Raw genomic sequence first — 13,300 nt, forward strand, 5'->3', positions numbered from 1 at the left:
GCCCCGGCGGGGCCAGAGGCTCCGGTTGGCCCCGGCTCCGCCCCGCCGTGTCTCTCTCCGTCGGGCTTTGTTGGCGGCAGTTCGGGGTTCCCCCTGTGCCCCCTTCTCCAGTGCCCCGGCTTCCGAGAGCGCTTGTGGCTGTCGCGGGGCCGCGGGGGTACGGCGGGACTGTTCGGGCTGCCTGCGCCTTCCCGGTCTCCGGCCTCAGACCTGGCCCCAGCCTGGGGCTGCTCCCTGCCCTCCGGCTGATCCGATGGGGGGAAATCCTCTCCCTCGGCTGCCTACCCCTGCTTGCCGGGCGGCCCCAGGCCTCGGGGTTGTCCCAAGACGCGTTGTTGGTTTAGTGGCTCTTTGTTGCGGTGCCGTCGGTGAGGGGGGAAGAGGACGGATGTCCCGGCCGGCGAGGGGAGGCTACGGCCTCCGGTGGGTGATGAGGCGCGGGGGAGAGCGGTCACTGGCGGGCGGGAGAACTGGGCTTAGTCCGGCTTAAACCTCTGGCCTTAGGTACAGCACTGGCGGAGGGTGGCGGGCACGGAGAGTCCCCCCAGCCCGAGCTTGCTGAGCAGAGAGTGGGGATGGGGAAGGAAGGAAATTGCCTGCGGCCTCTTGGCAGTGGATGGGGCAGCCGCGGCCTTCTGCTGCCTCCAGAACGGAGGCTGGGCGTAGGGGTCTGTCCTGGGGATCGTCGCTCTCCCGCCTCCCCTGCTCCTGCGGGCGGCTGTCTATTTATTGTGCGTTTCGGAAGGGACGCAGCCTGGGCTGCCTCTCTGGCTTTAAATCTCGAGACGGAAAAGATAAAAAAACAAATTTTCAGAGTTGCAGAGGCTAAATTGGCACTCTGTGCTCGGGCTGCCGTCGGGGATGTAGGAAGATGCTCCGCAGAAGTGAGTTTGCCCCCGGCTCGCACGGGCGATGCTGGGGGAGTGGGCACTTCTCCGGGGAAAATTAGTTAGAGCAAAGGCAAAGCGTGCTTTAGCAGAAATAGTAAAACAAATAGCAAGGACTCGTCCTCAGACCCGACTTCTCATCAAACTATAAACCAAACAAGTGGGCTTTTAGGCAGGCGAGTCCCAGCTGCAGCGCGTGGATTCTCACGCCCCAGTCGGCCTCAGCCCGTGGCCTGGCCCACGCTGTGGGTCTCTTCCTTCGAAGAGCTTATCTCTCCCGGCCAACTCCCTGTAAATACCTCCGAAACTCGGCCAAGTGTCCCGAGTATGCCGGGATTTCGCGCAGGGCCCCCGGGGCCGGGAAGGCCGCCTGTGCCGGCGCGGAGACCCTTCCCCCGCAACCCCGGCTCCGCAGCGGCCCAGCGCCAGCGCCGCCAGACCCGAGCATCCCCGCGGGACGCAGGCATCCCATCCTGCCCTCCTGTCGGCAGGCAAAGAGAGAGAGGGACGAGGCAAGGACAGCGGCAACGGAGCGGCCGAAACTGTGGCAGCGTTGCCGGGAGGAGCGGCGGGTCGGCGGCGGGCGCTGCTCCCCGGCCGGGGCCCGGGCGGCGGGGGAGGGGGTCCGGGACCCTTCCGCCCCACGGAGGCGGCGGGTTTGGCCCGTGTCTGTCTGGCCTCGTCCGTGCCCCCGCCGGGGCACAGCCGCTGCCGGCCCAGAGCAGGAGCTCTTGCCTCCCTCCGTGAGTGGGGATAAAGGGCGTGGGGCCGCCCGGGGAACCCCATGGCTTCTACGGCAGGGCCGTCCCAGCGCCGGGCTCCAGCTCCCGCCCGGCTGCAGCTCTCCCGGCGGTCTCGCACCGTCCCGCCCGGCCGGGCTGAGCTGTACCGCTCCCTGTGTCCCTGGGCCTGTCCGCACAGATGACATTTTTAAGGATTAAAAAGAGCAGGCCGGTAGGAAGCTGGTGGCCGGTGTTTCTCCCCCCCTCCTTGCACGACGGTAAATCCTGGCAGGCAGAGGTAGCTCGTAAAAGTGATGACGAGACCACTCTCCCCCTCCTCTTCCCCGTCCCGTCTCCTCCCGTCCCGGGAGTTTAAGAGGCGCTCGTCTAAAAGTTAGGACTTGTTTTTAGCCAGCCTGACTCATTCATTAATTCTCTTTCCCTCCTTGATTCATTCATGTCTACAGTCATTCATTGCCAAGTCCATGGAGGCATCAGCTCCTTGGTCAGTAGGGGAGACGTACAAACAAGGATGGTGCTATTTATTTCCCTCTGCCTGTGGATTTCTAAGACGTTCAAGCAGGCACAATCATTAAACTAATTTGTATTTGATTGTTTGGGCGGACGGGGGTGAATTTTATTGCAGTAAGCATTCAAGCACGCACGCATCGCTGATTACCAGTATACATTAAATAAAGTTGTTTGTACACATTGTCTTACCACATATAGGCAGTCTTATTATTCTAATTACTCTAATTAGTGCATTGAAATGTTTTCTACTTGATTTGAGGAGACAGTGATTAGTTCTATTACTTCTTTTAACTCTTATTTCATGGAAAACTGTTGATGCATGTTCCAATTACCTTGTTTTTCTCTTTAATACAGCGTGGGCCAAAATTATTATGAAATGATATCGTTGGCGGGTAGAAACATCCATCTATTTTCCCTTTTTAAAAGAACTTCAATTTTATTATACTCCCCCCACACCAGATAGAACACCCCCAAAGCGTTCACAAGTAATTATTTCTAGCCAAAGCAGCACGTTTCTTCTTTACAATTTCTTCTGCTAGTGCTTTAGTACTTTGTTGTTGTAGCATTAACCTTTATAATTTTTTTTTCTTAAAAAGAGAAAAAAAAAGAGTCTGACATATACTTCACGCAAAGCTATTTGATAAGTTTTAAATTAAGGTTACTATTAATTGATAGGATCAGTTCATCAAACATGTTACTTCGATAGGGAATTGTAATTAAAACCTTAATCCCGTTTGAGACTTAGTTTTATCTTAAACACTTTCTTGAGGGATTTTTCCCCCCTTTTCCTTGGCGGTTGGTGCTTGAAGCACGGTGGGGGTACAGAGCGGAACCCAGACCCCACCTGAACAGGGAGGTTATTTCGTTATCAAAATACCCATCTTCGCTTTTGAGCCAGTTGAGGTTTCGTGTCGAGTTTTGGAATGTGTGTGTGTGTGTGTTGGCCTTTTGTGTTGATGTGGCGGCCACTTAAACCCAGACGGTGACAAAGCGGGAGGCGAGGATGGAATCTCGCCTTCCTTTCACGTTACAGACAGGGAGACTGGCTATTCCTCGGTTATAAAAATGCTGCTATTTTGTTGGCGTTTCCCCCTTCCTCTTCACGTTAGTTTGTTAAATAAATACGAAGGGATGGGGGAAAAATAAAGAAGGAAAAAAAAAAAAAAAAGGAAGAAACGCAAAACGCAAACCATCCCTTAAATTCTTAGAAGTCCAGGTCTGGAGGGAAATCTATAGAGTTACATAGGTAAATACTGGGCCTAGGCTGCTTATACTTTTAATATTTAAACTGGGATTATAGGGGATCTAGAGACGCCTTCCTAACCTTTGCCAATTGCCTGTGCGAGGAGAAATCCCACAAGATGCACAAAGGGGTGAGACGGCTTCCCACTGCCTCTGACAAACGACTCCGCCGCTGGTGTGGCTGGGGACCGACTTTCCCCCAGGGTCGACGTTGGCGGGGGACAGGCAGCGCTGGGCTTTGGGGGGTGTTTGTAGGTGGGGGTCCTGTTTCTCCTTCCCGCGGAGCATGGTCTCGCCCCTCTCCGTGGACCGGGCTCAGCACTGGCAGGGCTGCGATCCGAGGAAGGCGCCACGGGCCCGGGGCCGGGATTGGGGCCGGGAGCGGGATTGTGGCCGGGAGCGGGACTGGGGCCGGGATTGGGGCCGGGAGCGGGGCCGGGATTGGGGCCGGGATTGGGGCCGGGAGCGGGACTGGGGCCGGGATTGGGGCCGGGAGCGGGGCCGGGATTGGGGCCGGGATTGGGGCCGGGAGCGGGGCCGGGGCCGCGCGTGGAGTGCGGGCGCCCCCCAGTGGCCGCCGCCGCCGCCGCGGGGGCTCCCCCGGGAAGGGCAGGGCAGCATCCCGCATCCCCCTCCCCGATCCCAGCCCCCTCGCTCTCCTTGCGCACAAGGACGACGGGGCTGGCCTCAGGGACATCCGTCGGAAAGGTCGCTGGAGCCCGTGGTGCCTCTGGGCGGGGGATGACAAAGTCGTGAGTACGCTCGTTGTCTTCCCTTTCTTTTTTTTTTTTGTTTTGTTTCTGTTTTTTGGTGGTTTGGTTTTGGTTTGTTTGAGTTTTTTGGTGTTTTTTTTTTATTTTGGGGTTCTTTTTTTCTTAAATATACACACAGCAACATCTAAATCTCACGTTAAAAGTGTTTCTTGTCCTGTCGTCTGGATGGGATTAAAAAAAAAAAACCAATAAAAAACCACCACCCATGGTTTATTTGCAAGCCCCCGACAACTGGGAGAAGATGCTATTTGCCTCCCCTCCTCCCGCTGGGGAGTTGTGCAGTCCCTCAGACTGGCAATCCCTCTTCCTGCGTGTTGGATAGCAGGAAAAATCTCTGTCACTTCTCCGTGGCACAGAAGCAGATCCGCGTGGTCCCATGGAGGGGGACACCTGTGGGGCTCGGCTGTCCTGACCACGCTGCGTGGGCGGGGTGTTGCTCCTGCTCCTGCCCTCAAGCTTGCAGGGAGGTGCGAGCCCAGCGCCAGGCATCCCGCAGCCGCCGGGAGCTGTTCCCGCCCGCCGCACATCCCCCGGCAAGCGAGGGCACAGCCGGGGCGGCGGGAGTGGGACAGGTCCCGGGGCCCTGAACACACCTCTGCCAGCGCCTTCCCACAGGGCTCCTTTTTTTCTGGGAAAGCAATAGGCTCAAATCCCTCCATTTCACCAAATGGCTTCTGTTCTTGCTGAAGCCAAACCACCCCACATGCCAGACCGGTGTCACCAAACACCTCCAAAAAAACCTCAACAACCCCAAAACTCTCTTCCAGTGGAAGAACCGCCCATTTCCCAAAAACAGAGATCCGGGGACAGCCCTGGTCTCTCACAGAGCCTTTTGGATGCTGGCTGGGTGCTCTCTTTTTACACCCAAGCTCATGACAGCCTCCCCAGGCCATCTGAGAGCTGTCAGGAGTTCGGATCTGTATGGGCCCAGACCCTGCAGCAGCACGGGCTGGTACGACCACACAGGTTTACATCTTGTGTTTATTTCAGTGCTGCCGGTTTGTAACTACCACTTGCCACGCTGTGTATGTAGGTGCTGAAAATGTTAAAATATTGTGAATATCAAGAACCCAAGACATTCAGACATTCTGCTACAGCAGACTTCATTGCACTGAAAACTGATACGTGACATATCACGATCTCAGAGTCTCTTGTTAACTCAACAAGAAAATTGAGCTGAAACAAAATAAAACAAAACACCCAAGACAGATTAAGTTTTAGAAAGAAATAAGCATTCTGCACAGAGCTAATCACGCTACAGGCAGCCAATACTGTAACACTGAGCAGACATGGGAGAAAATAATCTGTTTTCCAGCTGAACATCAATGCTGGACTTGTTCAGATAACAGAAATGAGATGCTGTGGTACAGCAGGACTTGGAAAGGTAAGCCATGGCTACGTCTTCAACTACAGACCAAGCCTGTGTCCGTCCTACCTGTGGAGATAGCTCTGTTCACAGTAGGCAAAAAGCTGTAAGAAAGGTTCAGCGGCTTAAGGGAAAATATGGCTTTGTTCCAGGGACCCTTCCTAAACCAGCTGATAAGTAAGGATTGATTGATTTGCTAATAGGTCTGAGGAGCTGGAGAGCATTGGCCTTTTGCATACTAATTTTGCATACATGCTCAGTATATAAATCATATCCCAAACCAGAGGTTTTTAATTTTGGGTGCAATCGAGGCCTTTAGCTTAAAGCAGTGCCTCATTTAATCATGCAAGTCTGGCCCTTTGAATTGTGCAAGAAAGGGGACAGCCAACCCAGCGTGCCCACATGCCTTGTGCAGCTAGCCAAGAGAGGTGAGTGTTTCGGAGGACCTGCGGAGAGGCCTTCAGTCCATTCAGCCTCTCCAGCTGACCATGCAGCAATACAGGCCCAACGACAGTAGTGGCCAGGCTGCATGAGGTTTTGTATCTATAGGTTAGATTTCCCTCCCCTTCACTTCCCACAGGCTCTACCCACAAGGCTGAAATCAATCTCCCTCTCCCCTGCCTGGCTCGGCACCGTGACTCTTGCCCTCCTGCGTCTACATCTCTAGTGAAAGGGCAGAAGGGGGCTCACCCCAAGAACACACGCATAACCCGGTGGCTAAGCCTCAGCTGAACTTCAGTTAATTCCCCTTGGCCTGAATCCAAGGCTTCCCACATTCTAGCACTGCTCTACTGCCAGACTTGGACCTCTCACCAGAGGAAATCAGGCTAGCTGCAGTAGGCTCCTGCTACTCCTAAACACGCAGCCTACATGGCCACAGGCTGTTACAGGCAGGGGAAAGCCCCGTCATTTATATGTGCTGAGTGACTTCTAGTTAAGGTAAAATTCAGCAGTGACCAGAGAGTCTGGGGTAAGAAGGACACACTGTGGAGTTTGCAGGAGTCCTTAGAGGCAGCAGCTGCAGCAGCTGTGAGTGTTGTAAAACACGAGTAACAGCCTCATTGAAATGTTACAATTCCAACCTGTTACCCAATACAGAAGAGCATCCCAAGGGAATATGGGCCATTTTCTCATATCTGTTTTAAGACAAGATACAGCACTGCTATTTCTCAGCCAGAGGGAACAGCCTCTGCCTTCTCTGGACAGATCCTGCTATTGTGTGTGAACAGAGCCACAATAAAGTGTTCAGTAGCAGATAGAAAGATGCAAGAAGCTAGAACTCCTTCACTCTTCCAAATTTAAGCTCATTATCTCAGGAGACTCCAGGGGAAAAGTGTTTTTTATAAGGAGACAGTGCTGTTCTGAGGAAAAAGATATGCTAGGGAGCAAGACAGTACATGTACTTCCTTGCAAAGAGAGAGGAGAGTGTCTGCGTTCACTTAGTCTCCTAAACATTTAAGGGAACTGAAAGGTGTAAAAACTGCCTAAGGACTGTATATTTACAAAAAGGCAAAAAGAGGGGTTGTAACCCCACACCCCCACAACTGACTTCTTCCTAGCAGGTGACAGACAGCACTCAATCTTTAGCTGGAGATCCTTAATCCGTACCTCCTTTACGAAGATCTGCCACTTTGGGCAGAGGAGACACAGACGTGAAAGCCTCTGCACCTTTTGGAGAGCAGCAGAATGTCCACGGATCAATATTTTTACTTGAAAGCTGCCATAATTCTCTGAAAAGACTGAATTATTTAAAAGGATCTATATAAAAAAATCAGAGCAGCATTGTAGATCTCTCAGTTTAATCAGTGCCCACAGTATTTTGATCTTACAAGTCCTTTCGCTTAGCCAATTCAAAGATAGTGATTTATTCTTGCATAACATTTAAGTTCTCCAGGAGTCTCATTAGTAACAGATACAGTAAATACTACCCGGTGACACACAAATGAAAAGTGAATCAGAACTTCTTAAAAACTCTTCCCCAGGTCAAGCAGCAGCCACAGCACTGATAAAAACATAATCCAGGGCACCTGAAGGCTGTGTCCCACCATTTCTTTTCCCTTCCACAATCACTTAAAAAAGAGGAGCATCTTACATTCAGCACTATGTAGTGGTTCTAGAAAAGATATCTGCTGGGGGAATGAAAATTCCTGCAAATCATCCTATCATGTCTATCAATGAATGATATGGAAAAAAAAAGATGTGTTGAAAATAGCGTATCATCACCTTCAATGAACCAGATAATTTTGCAGACAAACCCTTTGCAATTACTAGACAGAAGCAACGGCAAAAGCACAATGAAGAATTCTCTAAACAGAGACACCACACAGTAAGTTCTCTGAAGTTTATCCCAAACACAGTAATTTTCCTCCAGATTCTTCTATGATAGGCCTTCTGTGCTACAGTAATGTTAACATTTATTATTAGATACTGGTACTAGAAAAGATAACCTAAGTAGATTGCCAGTCACATCTTTCTGTCACAATCAGTATAGTTCTTAAATAGAGACTATTTAATGTCTTTTTTTTTTTTTTTTTTTAATATTTTGCCTGTGGTGCACCTTGAGCCCTGAGCTTGTAGCCAGTTAACAAGGCTACATCTAAGCATGATTCATCCTTTTCACAAAGAAACTATGCAGACTGCATCACAGGGTTCCAACTGCATTTAGAGACCTCTTGGCCTGAAGTTTGAACTGAAATTGTTTGTGCATTTGCATCCAGAGGGGCGGGCATGGCCTTGCTACAAAAATGCTGCTGCATTTACTTTAACTTCTGAAGATATTTGTCAGTACAAAACTGCCTGGTCACGGCATCAGGGCATTTTTATTTCTAGCTCTAAAAAACTGTGAGGGAAAGCATTATGTTAAAATCTGTTTGTAATAATAAATGCCTACATTGTATATAATGACATTTGATTTTACCAGTGAATAAAAAACTGCAGCATGCATGGTATCAGATCTGCAGCATTCTGTTTAAATTTCAATCAAGATTGCCAATTGCATTGCAAAGTAACAGAGACAAGTTCGCATTTTTTAATGTTTTCACAGAACACTAAGCTCTCCTTCACCTGTCTGGACACAGAGCAGGTTAAAGTATGGTTATGGAGAACACATAACCCCTTTCAATTGCCCAAATAATGCACATCTGCCAAATAATAATGTAATGAAGTGTATTACAGGCTCTCAGGCATTAAAGTCTGCAAATCCTGAAATATTTTGAAATCTGGCTTTATCTATGTGGGTTTTGAAACTGTTTGCATTACCAGAAGTGCCACACAGAGGAAGACAGACACCTGACACATTTCAGATTTTTTGGTGTGAATTTTCAATACTGTGAAACAGGTATCAGCAGAAACAGGGCCATCAGAAATGATGTCTGAAACTGTACTCAGCAGGTGTCAAAAGTCAGCTGTGTTTTGTCCAAATGCACAGAACCCAGGTCCAGTCTTGTTCTTACACTTCTGGATAACTGGAAGCACCAGCAGCTCTAAGTTGATGCTAGAAGACAGTTTTTACACATTTGAAATTATACTGGCCTGAGGCAAAGCTGTGATACAAAAGCTGAACCCTTTAGGAGGTGCTGGAGATTAAAAGTCTTATTAAGAGTTTCTTTAGAGATGTTAGAAAACTCAAAGCTCTGTATCTGGTTTAGTTAATTGCCTTGAACAATTAACACTATCAGGAGAACCTAACACTCGAAAAATTTGTCTAGAAGAAAATGGGCACTGATTAAACCAACATCAACTTTGGAACACACAAAACCACTTTAGATAATTCATCAAAAGGAGGACAAATTCTAGCAAAGCAGTTGCTCATTTTAAATTCAACATTTGGGTTGTTCTTGACAAGTACAGTCCAGCTGATCACCTGTCCCCTTCTGGTGCCCATTTTCAAAGCTGCAGAACTCTTAACATTTTTGCTAAATTCAGAGTTTATCATGTTACTTAAGTTCCACATTTAAAAGCAACTGTACCAGTACGTACATAATTAAAGGGATTAAGAAATACCTTATGGTAGCATAATTTGTGCTAGAGTAGGAAATTATTCTTGAAAGAAATTCAACAATTATATTTTTCTTGGAGGTCTCTCTTGGTACATTGTAATCTCCGTATTCTGCTTTATATCCCATCTGTCTACATACATCTGTTGTCTCTTGCTCTGTACCACAAAATGTTTCAGGCAGTGAAGCATCTATTTTGTGTAACACACCTAGTTCCGTGTGCTTTCATAGGACTAGAGGAAGCTAACCATTAAACAATAATACACTTTTCTAATAATAATAATTTTTTTAAAAAGCTAGCTTACAAATTTATATCCAAAACCTTCCAGGGTGTCTTATTTCAAAATGAACAGTGATAAAAATATTACCAAAATGTTCCTCAGAATGCATCATATTGTGTTGTATTTCATTGTTTTCTAAAAGGAATGCACAAAAGGTCAATGAATGTAGACAAATAATTTATTTTTTATTTATTCATTATTTTATGTACACTTGGCATTTTGCAACAGAGTCAAAGGGAAACAAATTAAATGCAAAGCAAGATAAATATTACAGGTTGAATATATTCTAACACATTTCTGTCATCTCTGAATTAGCAGACACTGACAACTCAGGGAGAACATTAATTTGAACTTCTTTATACTGGTAGTAATGGAGTAAACTGCACAACACAGTATTATGACATTTTAAATGCTCCAACACAGCAGAAGAAAACAAGCTTAATTTGCTAAATAGAAATCATTGGTTAAATTTTAAAGATAAGAAGAATTTACCTTTGAATTAGCAACATAAGGCATTAGATAATTTCTCCGTAATAAATGAAATCCTTCATGAATACAGGGCTAACATCTCTGTTTTTTGTGTACGTGTGTGTTCAAGTAAACCCCGACCTCATACCCCAAAAGCACAAGTCAAAGGTATTCAAATGAGGAGGAGCCAGGTATCCATGCCTGAGCTGTGTCTGCAAATGCAGACACCTTTGGGTTTACACACAGAAAGAAAATACGGTAGCCAAATCAGAACAGAAGGAATACACCAATAACATTATCTTCCACTTACTCTCAGTCAAGCAGAACACAGATCAGGGGAAAAACCTGGTTTTGAAATGTAATCAAGTACTTGCCTAAGTGTAAAAGGAAAGCATGAGTCTCAGAGAGGAATATTAAAAACAAATATACAGATGTTAAGATAAACACTGCTAGTATACTAAGAGGAGCACAAAAGTAAAAGTAGGGCTAATTGCTGAATAGGAACACAGAAAACAGATTTGGGATCTAAGACTGCACATACAGAAAGAGCTCTTGGAATACTGACTATATTTAGGACTGCAGTGGTGCAAAGGAGTGGATATTAGCTTCGTGGGCCAGTGTAGCTTAACATCAGGAAAACAGTTCTGAAAAACACATCCAAGAACTGCTGCCCCTCCCTCCAGCTTGGTTTGGCTAACCACTGCCTTCACCATACTTTAAATACGCTCTTATTAGCCTTTCTAATCTAAACCTTCCAACATCTGTTTGGAAGGAAGGATCTCTGTTGAATTTATTGAAGCCAGTTAGGACCTGAATGTTCTCATATGTTCACAGTAACATTTTATACTTTAGGGCTTGAGCCACCATCATGAGGTGCAAATAAACAACCTCACTTTGGATATTTTTGTGGCACAGTACTGAGATGAACTATATAAAAATTAAGAAGCTTTGGATCACAATCTAGAGTGGCTATCCTCATTTATGTGAATTTGAATTAAAACATTTGCACAACCAACATGCTCCCACCTGCTGCTTGTTTAGTTTTTTTTTAATTGAAGCTAAATGCCCCCTTCCTTCTGCTGGCTTTAATAGCCAAACTGGGAGGGTAAAAAAAACCCCAAACAACCAAAAGGACAACCACTCGAAAACATAATTTTCTAGTTTTAACCAAGATATTTTGTAGGAAACAATCAAATCCAGTTCAACTAACAGACCAAGCAAGTGGTGGCCTTTGGTGGAAGCAAGTGAAGCTAGGGGACTAATAGAGAGCACTGAGGGGTAAGCAACCTCTTATTCTGAATCCACTCGTGCTAGCTTCCAACAGAAATTTTATTTGGTCTACACAGACCTCTGCTTTTCCAAAGGTCAATTCAAGACCTCAATTTAAGACTAATCTGATCTGAATTACCCTCTAGAAGAACCTATCTACCCAGTGACAGGACCTTAGGAGGCTAGTTTCCTAACTTTAGTATCTACTCTAGAGATTTAAAATTCAATGATATAAATATCCTCCAACTACAGAAAATGTGCTTAGAGGCAATTATCCCTTTTGTCCTTCTCAACTTGTTATTACAAAAAGGCATAACTTGCTTCTGGTGCTTACAGGCATAGCATGCACAGCACAGATATTTACAGATAGTGTCTGGAACTATTCCCTCTATTCCTGCTCTTCCACCTTTATAGAAATTAGTTTCTTTAAAAGGTAACACAGTAGGAGTTTCTTGTTACATTACTTAAACTCCTATTGTTGTGGCAGAAAATGGAGCATAGTATTAAATAATAAATACAATGCAAGTATTTTGTTGCTGGTTATGTGATGGGGGGCAGGGAGAGACCTACTATGTTTAAATTAATCCAGGTGTTGGGTTTAGGTATTTAAATGTGAAAGTCTGGAGATGCCCTTCCCTCTCCTCTGCACATATGAACAAATGTGATCAGGAAATTTCCCCAGGCAATTCACACACCTCACTTGCAGAGATCAGGCCAATCTCCACAACCCCCAATTCCACCATCTGCCTGGCAAGGACATGAACGCAAAATGCCACAAAGATGCTGAAGAGATGCAGTGGCTTTATGTTCACTAACAAGATCCAGAAAGATCACCATCACATAGACTTCACTGTGACAGCTGAAGGGCACCTGTAACTGTCTGTATGCCAAAGTTAAATCAGAAAGTGCAAGGTCTCCCTGTAAACACATCAATTCCTGGTTATTTCAGTTTATTTTCAGTAACTATTCCAAAGCAACTTCAAGTACAGGCTAGCCATTAGTTTCCAAATTACAACCAAACCAGCTATTTTAAATTCATTTCTGTTCGTTTCAGAACAGTGGGTATGTGCAGAAATCTGTGGCACTGCCCTAAAGAAAAATCTAGAGAAACCAAGGTCTGATAAAAGGGAATCCATCTTCTGATGGTGAGCAGACAACTCTTGACAATGGTAAAATAGTAAATATACAAAAGATGGGAATTCACTACAATTATACATGGTATCTCCCTAAAACACTCAGACATCTCAGTGTTTTGTAAACTTGGTCCTCTTTTTCACCTGAATTCAAATGTTTGTGTTTGACACTATGAACAGGTAACTCCTGTACTCAGCTTCCAACAGAGTAAGCAGGAATAACTGGCACCTACACCATGGCAATCTCGATTCAGCGTAAGGTCTATGTAAGCCAATACTAAAGATACACCAACTAAACTGTTCCTAGTGTATTACAGACAACTCAGTTTCTAATCAGAAACTATTGCCAGTGCCCAAGAACAGCGTTACTTTTCTTAGTCGTTGGTGTAGCTTTCAGACTTTGGAGTGACAACCATACTCCCATAAACCAATTGTGTGTTTTGCATGTTACAAAACTGCGTTGAAAACGTTACCAAAATTTTATTTCAGTAAGTTGCACTGCTAACTTAAACTGAGAGAAATGTTACTTCTAAAATAACAAAAAAAGGAAATGCCCAAGATTCTTATGTGTGTTCTCAACACCACAAGTTCATTATGATAGGTATTCTTTCCTTCCCCTCTCCCTACCTTCTT

The sequence above is a fragment of the Corvus hawaiiensis genome, chromosome 3, assembly GCF_020740725.1.
Source record: "Corvus hawaiiensis isolate bCorHaw1 chromosome 3, bCorHaw1.pri.cur, whole genome shotgun sequence".
NCBI lineage: Eukaryota > Metazoa > Chordata > Aves > Passeriformes > Corvidae > Corvus > Corvus hawaiiensis.